This window comes from Schistocerca nitens, chromosome 8 (assembly GCF_023898315.1).
Source record: "Schistocerca nitens isolate TAMUIC-IGC-003100 chromosome 8, iqSchNite1.1, whole genome shotgun sequence".
In the NCBI taxonomy this organism is placed as follows: Eukaryota; Metazoa; Arthropoda; class Insecta; order Orthoptera; family Acrididae; genus Schistocerca; species Schistocerca nitens.
The window spans coordinates 224,023,977-224,039,150 of record NC_064621.1 but is presented as its reverse complement, the minus strand read 5'-3'; the positions used below and the strand labels follow the sequence as shown (position 1 = coordinate 224,039,150).

Genomic DNA, 15,174 nt, shown 5'->3' with positions numbered 1-15,174 from the left:
AGTAACAACGACATAAGGATAGACTTTTTTCGTTGCTTTCACAACTCTACTGCCTGTTTTAGATAAACCTGCCGCACCGCCCATTTGAACTGGCCAACTGATTCTCGTGGCCTATAGCACTGCGGCTACCGCCGCCTTTTTCCGTCTCGCTAAGGGCGATGCGACTGGTAACCGGCGAAATTCCCCAGCCGCAGACGTTCCGCCCCGTGTGGACAGCCACACCCACCCCCGTGCGCCATAGCAGTTCGTCTATTTACCGCGCAGCTGACGTTCCGTAAATATTTCGTGCCCCAGCATTATCGACAGAATCTGTCCCGGAGCTCCAGGCCGAACGTCAGCGGAAAGAGCCGAAATCCATGGAAACGTCTCCCCGTGTGCTTTCGGTCTCTCAAGTGATCGATAGACCCCAGCTGCCGGCGCTGCCAGACTGCGCGACTCGCCGCTCTTCGGGTCGCTTCGGTGAGGTTCGGGACTGGAGCTCTGAAACGGCGGTGTAGCGAAGGGTGTGTGTTTCGCCTATCGCGTCGCGGATACGGTGATCTTCTGCCAGTATTAGGTTCGTTTAAGTTGCTGCAGAGAGCTACTTGTAAGTGCCAGAAAACTGTCGTTACTCTGCATGCGTAGCTGTAGTGATTTATGAACGTGCTTGGTGTTCGCGCTGCTCTAACGCTTCTCTTTCCACTTCTGCGTTGAATCTCGTTGTTTGGTCACCTGTGACTCTAGTTGTCAACCCTTAATTTCCTTTCACGCGATGCTGGATTCGACCGTTCTAAAACTAAAATGCCGTGTTTCGTGTTACATCTTGCATGTTAAGAAAATGCCATGGTTAAATAAACTTATGGTTCACAAATCTGTCGACAGGACATCGCTGTTGTGTAACTTGTAGTTAAAATCGGGAAATGTAACGCTAGTATATAAACGTGTTTTCTACAATCTGTGTTTATTTACAGTTCCCAAACAAACTACTTTCTTAACATTGGACATGATGGTCCTAGGTTTGCACTTATGTAATAGTTAAAAAATACCCCCCAAAAGTAATTAGAACAAGTACATCGTTTTATATGTGCTAGCAACATTTCAATTCCTTGATGAAGGGGGCTACTGTTATAAACGGAAGATTTCTGTTCTATGAACATAGAGACCATTTTCTTTGTTTTACTTCGATCATGATCATTTCATTTTTACGAAATTTATTCGTTGACGGCGAATTCTTTGACATCAACTATATTAGAGAGAGAGATGCCTGTTGGTGATACATGAAAATTTATGCTGGACCAGGACTCGAAATCGGATTTCCCGATCGATGGTCGTCTTAACCATTTTAACAATCCGTACGTGTTACCTGGACCGATCCTAACCTGCATATGCCACACAGTCTACATTCCCTAATGCTCGCAATATTTGTTGGATTCCCGCAAAGGGAGAATGAAAATGTGTGTTCAACGTTGTTTTATTTTTGTCGTTTTGCCCGCCTAGGCTTGTAGCACTAATTACAAAATGTCTGTTCCTGCAGAGGTGCATGAAAGACATTGCTGACGATCTGCAGCTGTACAAGATACTACGCAATTAATAACTGATTGCGAGTTTTTTGACATCAGCTGAATTAAGAAGAGAGATGCTACCTACTGGTGATTCATGAAAATTTGCGCCCGAATGGGACTCGAACCCGGATTCCCCGCTTGTCCCGAGCGGTCACGTTAACCACTCGGCTAGCCGTGCACGCTTCCCAGACTGATTCGACCCTCCATAATTACGTCAATATGCCACACTGTCCACAGTCCCAAATACTCGCAACGTTAGGGTTCCCGTAATAGGGAGAATGAGAGTCGTGTTCAACGTTATCATCACTGTTTTGCTCATGTAGGCTTTATTTTGCAATCTCTGTTCCTTCTGACATGCACACCTGTCTGAAGGGGCAGGTATTGTAAAGTACAATTTTAATTTTTTGCTGTTACTTTCCACAGCCTTAGATGATCTCTATATGTAGACACTGCTAAGATGTGAAACTGGTGAATACTGGTAAAAGAGGTCTTCTATGTATATCTGTTGGCTTTGTGGTGTTCATTGCTCTTTTCTGAGTAAGAATGAAGTCTGAGCTAGGTGGAGAGAGCAACCATAACATGTATTGTGCTATGAAACCAGACCTAGTACAGTGTCAGTCTTTACTCTCATGTTGTGTTATGCATTAAATTATTCTTACAGTAAATCTTGCCCTTAGACATTGAAGTTCGGGAAAATGGATCTACATAGTTTTAAGTAGAAATACATCCGCTGCCTCATTAAGTGTTTGGCAGTATTCGCCAGTTTCACATCTTAGCAGCGTCTACATATAGAGATCTCGGAAACTGACATACGGCCAGGAGTGCAGTGTGCTGACCACATGCCCCTCCATATCCGCATCCAGTGACGCCTGTGGGCTGAGGATGACACGGCGGCCGGTCGGTACCTTTGGGCCTTCATGGCCTGTTCAAGAGGAGTTTAGTTTAGTTTTAGTTTAGTCCTATGTAATGTCAGTTATGCAGAACAGCAACAGTACGGTGCCAAAATAACTCTTAGAATGTGTCGTAATTTTATCCTTCTTTTATTAGTGTGTGTTAACGAAACCTAGGTAAAAGTGAAGTGTATAAGGGTATAAAAAAGCTGTTCACAAAATATGCCGTACAAATAAGCGAAAGGAAAATGTATTACATGGCATTTGTGATAAGAAGCTGTATGAAATATTGTTCCAAATTATTCGCCGAATGGCAAATTCATGACATAGCTGTTGGGAGTATAGATGTATTCTGATGTGTCGGCAGCTGGGCCAACACCTTGTAAATAGAGGTGGCTTAAAGGGCACGCGAGACTAACGCGGACGGGCGTGAAGTACTGGAACAGGATACGTAATTAAAACCTAACCTAACCTAACCTAACCTAACCTAACCTTAATGCTATGAAGAAAAGAACGGAGCTTCTCATATACTTATCTTTAATGTCTTCTTGTACATCTCTATGGTGAACACAAGTGAGACTCTAATTACAACACTGTAAGGCTAATGGCGCCTTGCTAGTTCGTAGCCATTAACTTAGCTGAAGGCTATTCTGTCTCTCGGCTAATGAGAGAGAAAGGCTTCGTACGTCTAGTCGCTAGCTCTGTCGTCCGTACAACTGGGCTGAGTTCGAGTCAGTCTCTCGAGACCTGCCTTGTGGTGGCGCTAGGTTTGCGATCACACAGTGGCGACACGCGGGTCCGACATGTACTACAGGACCGCGGCCGATTTAAGCTACCACCTAGGACGTGTGGTGTCTGGCTGTGACACCACATATTCAGTGCTCTTTTCCTACTAAAAAAAGACCTAATATTACAAATCCATACTAATACTATAAATGCGAAAGTAACTCTGTTACACTTTCACAGATAAACCGCTGAACAGATTTTGTTAAAATCTGGTATAGAGATAGCTTGAATGCTGAGGGAGAATGTAGGCTACTTTAGAAAGTGTGTAGTACAACATAATTACTTATTTGAAAAATACAACACGAAATACGGAAAATAGTTACTCTTTGAAAAAGCTGTTTACTCTCTTCCTTTTGAACTTCATCACATCTATGAAAATGCTTTTATTGTTTGCTATGTCGTACATAATACAATTCAGCTAATGAATACAATGCTTACACAGTCCTCTATGTCAGGGGATTCTAACATTTCTGAGACCATTACCCCTGAGTACAATCAGATATTAGCTTGTACCACAATCACCATCAGCGACTAACTAAAGTTTATAACGAAAAATAATTTTTTGAACAATTTCTTTTTTAAAATGATAAGAAGCAGATGATATTTACTTTTTGTTGGTGTTTTCTTAAAACACCAGTTAATGATAAGGCTTATGTCAAAAAAAGACTTTTTCATGGAGGTATGAAGCAATTCTCAGACCATTGCAAGTGTTACCTAAAACTACTACTCAGAAAAGAAAGCTAACTGTCCATAGTGAGGTTTGACACTGTATTCTCCCCCTCCTTCGTAATTCCATATATGGTCCACATTAGCGTTTTATGAAGATTTGAGGAGCGAAGATTACAATAAGCTTTCTAGTTTACTTAGCTTTTCATATAGAGTTGGCTCCTTCTTGTCTGGGGCACTGATTCTTGAAGCTGAAAATGTCATATTTTAGGTACGGTTGGATTGATCTAAATAAATTTTAAGATTATTGTTGCAGAATTTTTGTTTGTACATTAATACATTTTCTCACATTTTAGTATATCACACAGTCTTTTGATATTTCACATTAACGAAGCTGAAATTACATTGTTCGCACAGAATACAAAAATACGTCCGATCACATCAGAGGCGTGTTTACGACCCTCACACTCTGAGGAAATAACCATATTCTAAAGGGTTTACAATTTTTCTTACCAAATGAATTTCTACTAGTTTTTGTTACGTTATTAGCTTCGATTATTATTTCATAAATGAATCCAGAAATAAACATAGTAACCAGTACAGTATTTCGTAATTAATAACAGAAATTTTTAGGTTTGCCAATAATTCGTAATTTTAAATGTACATTCTTAACTAGTACTTATCGATTATAACGTCGAGACTAAAATATTTTATACAGTAGTTCCTTTTCATAAATTTAGCTTGAAATATAACATACTGTGTATAAAATTATATGAAAGTTTTCGTAAAAACCAATTGACGTAATACTAAACTGTCCAAAATTCCAAAAAGAAAACTGGTATCGACAACTACTGTTGAGCAAAGGTAATGCTAGAGGAGGATGTCCCGTTACAACACCCCTTGCTGCGAGAGGATGAAGATTTTCTGGGTCCTCAGTGATGAATCGACACTTCAGCTTAGCGGAAATGTGACCAAAAACAATGTGTGCGTCTGGGGGTCAGTAAATCCCCTTGAGACGATGCGGTTGCAGAGACTCCCTAAAATTGAATGTTTTTTATGCCATACTCTGGCTGAAAGTTTATGAGTCTTTATTTTTCAGTGAAGCAACTGTAACTGATGTTTCTTATCTTGAAGCGCTAGAACTATGTCTCTTTCCTGCAAGATGGTGCGCTGCCTCACTGGTATAACTCAGTGCGTGATTGTGCCTGACCGCTGTATTTGGCCACAAGGAGTCGGATGATAGAGCTTGTTTTGTGTGACCTTCATGCTCACACACGATCTGAAGCCACGTGATTTTTACTTTTGCGGGTTCATAAAGGATCAAGTGTATGTGTCTCCACTACCAGCTGATCTTCCCGGCTTTAGAAATAGTGTTGTTGCAACAATTACTCCAGACACCCTTGTCAAGGTTTCAGAAGAACTCACCAATCGACTAGATGGATGGCGAATGGTGCTCGGATTGAACTCTTGTAAAAAAAACTACTTGAGTTGCTCTTTCATTTTATGTGTTATTTGTAATTGTAAGTTGAATATAATAAATGATAAAGTGTCAGCCCTATAGCAGAGTAGTAGCCATTATGCACTTACTGTTGTGCTGTGAATTAGTTTGTTTATTGTAGCGATTTAAATAAGGGAGCAACTTATGTTCTGTTGTGGGAACTACCTATCTTTCGGAGAAAGCATTTCACGGCACACTTAAACATATGTGCCCAATTTAACTGTTTTAGTTGCATGCCTGTAGCTGGTGGACTACGTGACGAAGATCGTCATACATTTGTTTACGAAGTTGTAACCTCCACAACATTGTCCTGAGTTGGTGCTAGTATTTGAAAAGATGTAATTAGTGATAACTTATTTTATCAGCAGTGCAATCTTACGGGATGATGATAGTATACTAATGTTTTAAAACTGATTTAGTTTCGTGACAGAAAAACAATTGCACCCTTTTGTTTTTACCCCTCAGAATTATTACATTTTACCCCTCAGGGGGTAATTACCGCCAGGTTAGGAACCACAGCTCTACGTGTTTGATCCACACTTCCATAGTAATATCAAGCACAAGCCTGTCACATTTTTCCCTTGATCATCAAGCGTCGTTTAGAATTTCATTCTTGCGTTCAAATTTACGTGAACAGTTCCCACCCGCTCTTTTTTCCACTCACCTCTGGATGTATGCATTGCCATCATTATTATTTTATCATCGACGTGCAAGTCAGTGAAGTGCAGTCAAAAGACTTGCACCAAGCTCTCGAACGTACCAACAGTCTTCCGGCCAATAAAGCCATACGCACATTTTGCTGATACTCGAGCGCAGCCGTAGGAAAAAGCTATAATGCAATGCTTTTACAATCATCAATGTGTTTAATCCATGGCAATCCATACTCCCATACTAACATTATAAATGCGAAAGTATCTCCGTCTGTTACGTTTTCACTACAATACTGCTGAGCCGATGTGCATGAAATTTCCAGTGAGTTATCTTGAATCCTGATGAAGAAGGCAGGCTACTTTACAAAGTGTGTAGTATAAGATATTTATTTATTTGAAGAATATTAAGCAAATTAATGGAACATATTTACTCTTTGAAAAAGCTGTTTACTCTTTCACATTTGAAATTTATCATATTTGTGAAAATGCTTTTATTGGTTGCTATGTTCTGCGTAATATGATTGAACGTAATCAATATAATGCTTATTCAGCTCTCAGCGTGTTTAATCCATACTTCCGTGAGAATACCAATATTATTAATTGCGAAAGTAACTCACTGTTACGGTTTCGCGACTCTACCGCTGAACCAGTTCCAGTAACATTTGGTATGGAGATAGCCTAAACCCTGACCAAGACCATAGGCTACTTTAGAAAGTTATATCTTTTTGAGTATAATTAACATTTTTGAAAGTGGTGTATGTGTGTGGAATGCTGACGACGCTAGCGCGATTGTCGGCGATTCTTAGTGTCTATAGATTATTCCGTGAAACTGAAAATCCAATGTTATTGTGCGCATGCTTCGCGATATTGATTTCCTACACCATCTGCCATAGCTGGAAAGTTCTGGTGGAGATAAACAATAAAATCGGGCGGTAAGCCCGAGAACCACATTTAAAAAGAGCTACAGTTACATTAGAAGAGACTTAAGCCCGTCGCATTTCAGTCGCTGAGCGTTACGGATCTCTTAACAGTTTCCAAGACGTTTGAAGACTCACAGTGACGCCGTCATTTAATGGCTGTACGACAAACAGAGAGTCTTAACTTTACGTATGGATCGTGAGAGGCGTTTGGTGAGGCTGCGTTTGATTATGATCTATTAACTATGTTAATCATAAATTAATCGTTATAGGGGGATGGATAAAAAATGTAGGCATCATAATACATTAAAATGTAGGGGAGAAATGGTTGGTATGTGTTGCTCCAGTGGAAAAATCTCAAATCCGGTACTAGGTAAGCCAGAGAAATCCCTAAAGCTCTACTGCTGCACGAATGTAATGAATCGGGACATTTTATGAATACAAGGTGTATCAAAAAGAATCAACCGATTTAAAAAGACCATAGCTTTTATGTTATTTGTGATATGTGCGTGAACAACATACTGTTGGAAAGACCAAACTCTTTGAGTTTTACATACACTCCTGGAAATTGAAATAAGAACACCGTGAATTCATTGTCCCAGGAAGGGGAAACTTTATTGACACATTCCTGGGGTCAGATACATCACATGATCACACTGACAGAACCACAGGCACATAGACACAGGCAACAGAGCATGCACAATGTCGGCACTAGTACAGTGTATATCCACCTTTCGCAGCAATGCAGGCTGCTATTCTCCCATGGAGACGATCGTAGAGATGCTGGATGTAGTCCTGTGGAACGGCTTGCCATGCCATTTCCACCTGGCGCCTCAGTTGGACCAGCGTTCGTGCTGGACGTGCAGACCGCGTGAGACGACGCTTCATCCAGTCCCAAACATGCTCAATGGGGGACAGATCCGGAGATCTTGCTGGCCAGGGTAGTTGACTTACACCTTCTAGAGCACGTTGGGTGGCACGGGATACATGCGGACGTGCATTGTCCTGTTGGAACAGCAAGTTCCCTTGCCGGTCTAGGAATGGTAGAACGATGGGTTCGATGACGGTTTGGATGTACCGTGCACTATTCAGTGTCCCCTCGACGATCACCAGTGGTGTACGGCCAGTGTAGGAGATCGCTCCCCACACCATGATGCCGGGTGTTGGCCCTGTGTGCCTCGGTCGTATGCAGTCCTGATTGTGGCGCTCACCTGCACGGCGCCAAACACGCATACGACCATCATTGGCACCAAGGCAGAAGCGACTCTCATCGCTGAAGACGACACGTCTCCATTCGTCCCTCCATTCACGCCTGTCGCGACACCACTGGAGGCGGGCTGCACGATGTTGGGGCGTGAGCGGAAGACGGCCTAACGGTGTGCGGGACCGTAGCCCAGCTTCATGGAGACGGTTGCGAATGGTCCTCGCCGATACCCCAGGAGCAACAGTGTCCCTAATTTGCTGGGAAGTGGCGGTGCGGTCCCCTACGGCACTGCGTAGGATCCTACGGTCTTGGCGTGCATCCGTGCGTCGCTGCGGTCCGGTCCCAGGTCGACGGGCACGTGCACCTTCCGCCGACCACTGGCGACAACATCGATGTACTGTGGAGACCTCACGCCCCACGTGTTGAGCAATTCGGCGGTACGTCCACCCGGCCTCCCGCATGCCCACTATACGCCCTCGCTCAAAGTCCGTCAACTGCACATACGGTTCACGTCCACGCTGTTGCGGCATGCTACTAGTGTTAAAGACTGCGATGGAGCTCCGTATGCCACGGCAAACTGGCTGACACAGACGGCGGCGGTGCACAAATGCTGCGCAGCTAGCGCCATTCGACGGCCAACACCGCGGTTCCTGGTGTGTCCGCTGTGCCGTGCGTGTGATCATTGCTTGTACAGCCCTCTCGCAGTGTCCGGAGCAAGTATGGTGGGTCTGACACACCGGTGTCAATGTGTTCTTTTTTCCATTTCCAGGAGTGTAGTTCCCACTAGGTAGCAGCAGCAGTGTGCGATCGCTTCAGTTCTAGTAAAAATGGTGTCGGGGCAATAGAAAGCGTTTTGCGTTCGAGGTTTTGCGCAGCGCGGGGCTGTAATAAATGAACAATTCTGAGCCGGCCGTGGTGGCCGAGCGGCTCTAGGCGCCTCAGTCTGGAAGCGCGCTGCTGCTACGGTCGCAGGTTCGAATCCTGCCTCGGGCATAGATGTGCGTGATGTCCTTAGGTTAGTTAGGTTTAATTAGCTCTAAGTCTAGGGAACTGATGACCTCAGATGTTAGGTCCCGTAGTTCTTAGAGCCATTTGAATCATTTTTGAAAAATGTAGGTACCATAATACATTAAAATGTAAGAGAGAAATGGTTGGTATGTGTTGCTCCAGTGGTAAAATCTCAAATCCCTAAAGCTCTACTGCTGCACGAATGTAATGAATCGAGACATTTTTTAAATACAGAGTGTATCAAAAAGAATCGTCGTAAAAAAAAAAATGGTTCAAATGGCTCTGAGCACTATGGGACTCAACTGCTGTGGTCATTAGTCCCCTAGAACTTAGAACTACTTAAACCTAACTAACCTAAGGACATCACACACATCCATGCCCGAGGCAGGATTCGAACCTGCGACCGGAGCGGTCACGCGGTTCCAGACTGAAGCGCCTAGACCGCACGGCCACACCGGCCGGCGAATCGTCGTATTTTAAAAAATCATAGCTATTATGTTATTTGAGATATGTGCTTGAACAACATACTGTTGAAAGAGCAAACTCTTGAGTTTTACATGGTTCCCACTAGGTAGCAGCAGCAGTGTGCGATCACTTCAGTTCTAGTAAAAATGGTGTCGGGACAGTAGAAAGCGTTTTGCGTTCGAGGTTTTGCGCAGTGCGGGTCAGTAATAACCGTTCAGCGTGACTTTCGTACTAGGAATGGTGCGGATCCTCCTGCATCACAGAGCATTAGACGATGTCATGAACAATTCTGAGAAATAGACTATTTTTGTGTAAAGGCAAATCACCCGGCCGTCCCCGAGTGTCTGACACACATGTCGAACGCATCCGCCGTGCAGCTCGACAGCTGAACATGTCCCCGATGTCCGTCTGGCGTGTGTTGCGTCGACGTTTACACATGAAACCGTACAAAATTCAGCTTCAACAAGTTCTTCGTGAAGGTGACACACAACAACGAGTGGAGTTGTGTAATTTCATTCCTGGCAAGAGGGAGGATGACAAGTTTTCTTCCATGCTCAGTGTTTAGTGACGAGGCAACATTCCATTTTAATGGAAAAGCGAACCTTCATAAATGTGAGAATACGGGGTATAGAACAACCACAAGACTTTGCACAATATGAGAGTGACTCTCCAAAATTTAATGTGTTTTTTGCAGTTTCACGGGAAAAGATGTATGGTCCATATTTTGTTGCCGAGAACACTTTTGCAGGAAGCACACATCTCGATATGATTGAGAACTTTCTTTTCCCACAGTTGAGGACTGATTCGAACGACTTCATTTGCCAAAAAGGATGGGGCACCGGGAGTTTTTAAATCAAAGGATTACTGGACAATGGCTCGGTCGCACTGGATCAAATAATTTGGCCCTACATTACTGTTCTCGAAGGTCATTGGACCTGACTGTATATGATTATTTCTCGTGGGGGTTTATAAAAGGTTCTGTTTATGTGCCTCCGTTACCAACAGCAATGAATGAACTGAGACATCACATAACAGGAGCTGTGGAAGCTGTAACTCAAGACATGCTCGCTGCAGTGTGGGACAATTTGAATACTGCACTGACATACGCCGTGCATCTCAATGGGGCATACTGAACACCTATGAAGAGCTATGAAAAAAAAACTTTTTGAGTTTCCCGTTCATCAAAAAACAAAAGTCATTGTACATGTTTATTAGTCCCAGAAATACAGACGTGCCAAATCGGATGATTCTTTTGGATACATCTTATATAATTAGTAAAGAAAGTGCACGTTCTCAGATTCCACACAGAGTAAAGTAACAGAAACACATTCATTATGTACCTACATACCGGACTGCATACATTTGTAAGCGTACCTGTCTATAAACATAAACATATCGTAAAATTACTAGCTTGCTTACTCGCCATCACTCACCGTAACAAAACTACTGGAACGGGAGCGAAGAAGCGAGTAACAGCTAGTTTAACTACATTGTAACTAACACTGCCTAGTATTATAACAGTTTCCAGACTGACATCAGTTCATGACCTCTGTAGTCTTCATGCCTTCTTACTTTACTCCCGGTAACAGTAGCACTAAAGCAAAAGTGTGCACCATCCATAGGTGGAAACAACTGCAATAGAGGGCCAAACAGTTTAATGAACGTCAGGTTGCTGACGGTAGAAAGCTGGAATGGATCTGTTGTAAGTGTGATAATGAGATTCATTTGCAAAAACCCACGTTCACATTCACTAGTAGGAATAGGAACTCATGTCACTGCATTGAGAAGAGGCAGAATGCATGCTGGCATTATCTTCTCCATCAAATAACCGCGAAGTACTCTAAGTATCCATCTCTCCGGAAAGCCAAAACGACGACATAAGGTTTCACCAAATGTTATTCCACGATATTAAGACCAAGTCGATAAGTCCAACACTTCCACACGTCCAGAGATGGCAATATCCTCTGTCTGCAGAAGACGATTCTCCGTTCTCTGTTTTAGACAATCAATAAATCTGCTGGGCTAAATACGTCTGCTTTTTGTTCCAGTTTACAGTGTAATTCCTCTGTTGTTCAGCTCCTCTACTGCTTTGAGAGCTTACAGTAATGAAACTCGCTGTTTTTTTCACGTATTGTGCTGTGTGATGAGTAATAATACTAATACACGAATTCCCAGAATGTAAAATGCGGCTCATGTCACCAACTTTAAGTTCTTGTAAATCAATTGCTGTCCCAAAATCAGCCGGCCGCTGTGGCCGAGCGGTTCTAGGCGCTTCAGTCTGGAACCGCGCAAACGCTACGGTCGCAGGTTCGAATCCTGCCTCGGGCATGGGTGTGAATGATGTCCTTAGGTTAGTTAGGTTTAAGTAGTTCTAAGTGCTAGGCAACTGATGACCTCACAAGTTAAGTCCCATAGAGCTCAGAGCCATTTGAGCCATCCCAAAATCACTGGAAGATTGATTCTTTGCACCAAGTAGTATTTGGATAGAAGCTTGATGTGCGGATCTTCCTTTGCGTTTAAATATTTTTTCCGCAGAGAAACCATCTCGTCTTTTCTTTAATCTCATGAAGATGATACAGTACAGTAGCCCAAGGCAATGTTCATGCCTAGTTTATGTCTTCTACGCTGATTCTTTCTACTCCTTTGCAAACTTTGCAGCCAAGTTGTTTGTCTGAAACGATTAACCACTCATTTTTCTCACAAAATGTTCAACAATGTGCACGATCATTTGACTTGCTATCGTACACATGTTCGTTCACTGGGTTCGGTGACCAGAACAAGTAAAATTGTTTGTTATTTTGCTGCACATCTTACCTTAACACCTAAGGCACATTCGACAAACAGAGGCCAATCAAATATTCGTGTGGCCCCCTTTTCTCATCCGTATTTTATAATAGTATGCATCTAACAACTAATAGCCGAAGCGAAAAAGGTAATTGACTGTAAGAGTTTCTTTTGAGTATATTTTTACCTGCTTAGTAACGAACTACACTACTGGCCATTAAAATTGCTACACCAAGAAGATATGCAGATGATAAACAGGTATTCATTGGACAAATATATTATACTAGAACTGACATGTGATTACATTTTCACGCAATTTGGGTGCATAGATCCTGATAAATCAGTACCCACAACAACCACCTCTGGCCGTAATAACGCCCTTGATACGCCTGGGCATTGAGTCAAACACAGCTTGGATGGCGTGTACAGGTACAGCTGCCCATGCAGCTTCAACACGATACCACAGTTCATCAAGAGTAGTGACTGACGTATTGTGACGAGCCAGTTGCTCGGCCACCGTTGACCAGACGTTTGCAATTGGCGAGAGATCTGGAGAATGTGACGGCCAGGGCAGCGGTCGAACATTTTCTGTATCCAGAAAGGCCCGTACAGGACCTGCAACATGCGGTCGTACATTATCCTGCTGAAATGTAGGGTTTCGCAGGGATTGAATGAAGGGTAGAGCCACGGGTCGTAACACATCTGAAATGTAGCGTCCACTGTTCAAAGTGCCGTCAATACGAACAAGAGGTGACCGAGACGTGTAACCCATGGCACCCCATACCATCACGCCGGGTGATACGCCAGTATGGCGATGACGAATACACGCTTCCAATGTGCGTTCACCGCGATGTCGCCAAACACGGATGCGACCATCATGATGCTGTAAACGAAACCTGGATTCGTCCGAAAAAATGACGTTTTGCCATTCGTGCACCCAGGTTCGTCGCTGAGTACACCATCGCAGGCGCTCCTGTCTGAGATGCAGCGTCAAGGGTAACCGCAGCCATGGTCTCCGAGCTGATAGTCCATGCTGGTGCAAACGTCGTCGCACTGTTCGTGCAGATGGTTGTTTTCTTGCAAAGGTCCCCATCTGTTGACTCAGGGATCGAGACGTGCCTGCACGATCCGTTAAAGCCATGCGGATAAGATGCCTGTCATCTCGACTGCTAGTGATACGAGGCCGTTGGGATCCAGCACGGCGTTCCGTATTACCCTCCTGAACCCACAGATTCCATATTCTGCTAACAGTCATTGGATCTCGACCAACGCGAACAGCAATGTCGCGATTCGATATACTGCAATCGCGATAGGCTACAATCCGACCTTTATCAAAGTCGGAAACGTGATGGTACGCATTTCTCTTCCTTACACGAGGCATCACAACAACGTTTCACCAGGCAACGCCGGTCACCTTCTGTTTGTGTATGAGAAATCGGTTGGAAACTTTCCTCGTGTCAGCAAGTTGTATGTGTCGCCACCGGCGCCAACCTTGTGTGAATGCTCTGAAAAGCTAATCATTTGCATATCACAGCGCCTTCTTCCTGCCGGTTATATTTCGCGTCTGTAGCTCGTCATGTTCGTGGTGTAGCAATTTTAATGGCCAGTAGTGTATAATACTCGTGAAGACAGTAATACATCTACATCTTCATCTACATCCAAATCTACATAGGTACTCCGCATTCCATCGTACGGTGCGTGGCGGAGGGTACCCAGTGCCACTACTAGTCATTTCCTTTTCTGTTCCACTCGCAAACAGACCATCCGTATGATCTCTAATTTCTCGTATCTTATCTTCGTGGTCCTTACGAGCAATGTACGTTGGAGGCAGTAGAATCGATCTGCAGTCAGCTTCAAATGCTGGATCTCTTAAATTTTCTCACTAGTGTTCCTCGAGAAGAATGTCGCGTTCCCTCCAGTGATTCCCATTCGAGGTCCCGAAGCATCTTTGTACCACTTGCGTGTTGTTCGAACCTACCAGTAACGAATCTAGCAGCCCGCGTGCGAATTGCTTCGATGTCTTTCTTTAATACGACCTGGTACGGATCCTAAGTACTCGAACAGTACTCAAGAATAGGTCGCACTAGCATCCTATATGCGGTCTCCTTTACAAATGAACCACACTTTTCTAGAATTCTCTCAATAAACCGAAGTCGACCATCACTTCTCTGCCACAATCCTCACATGTTACTTCCATTTCATATCGCTTTTCCACATTACGACCAGATATTTAGACATGACTGTGTCAAGCAGGACTACTAATGCTGTATCCGAACGTTACGGGTTTGTTTTTCCTACTCATTCGCATTAGCTAACATTTTTCTACCTTTAGAGCTAGCTGCCATTCTCCCTGCCGGCCGCTGGTGGCCGAGCGGTTCTGGCGCTACAGTCTGGAACCGCCCGACCGCTACGGTCGCAGGTTCGAATCCTGCCTCGGGCATGGATGTGTGTGTTGTCCTTAGGTTAGTTAGGTTTAAGTAGTTCTGAGTTCTAGGGGACTTATGACCTCAGCAGTTGAGTCCCATAGTGCTCAGAGCCATTTTTGAGCCATTCTTCCCGCCAACTAGAAATTTTGTCTAAGTCCTCTTGTATCCTCCTACAGTCACTTCGACACTATACTGTACACCGTAGCATCATCAGCAAACAATCACAGATTGCTGCTCTCCCTGACCGCCAAATTATTTATGTATATATATTATAACAGCGGTCCTGTCACACTTCCCTGTCACAGCCCTGACGACTCCCTTGTCTCTAACGAACACTCG

General features: G+C 43.8%; 1 protein-coding gene across 3 annotated transcripts in view; it reads left to right on the top strand.

The window, feature by feature from the left end:
• Positions 1–454: 454 nt before the first annotated feature.
• The window catches only part of LOC126199283 (mediator of RNA polymerase II transcription subunit 25-like), a 371,538-nt gene continuing 356,818 nt past the window's right edge, over positions 455–15,174 (top strand). The window contains exon 1 of one of the 3 annotated variants that reach the window (XM_049936094.1): positions 455–586. The gene's annotated coding sequence lies outside the window, so the exon portion shown is untranslated. The remainder of the gene's footprint in view (positions 587–15,174) is intronic. The other 2 variants (XM_049936096.1, XM_049936097.1) reach the window with 2 other exon arrangements.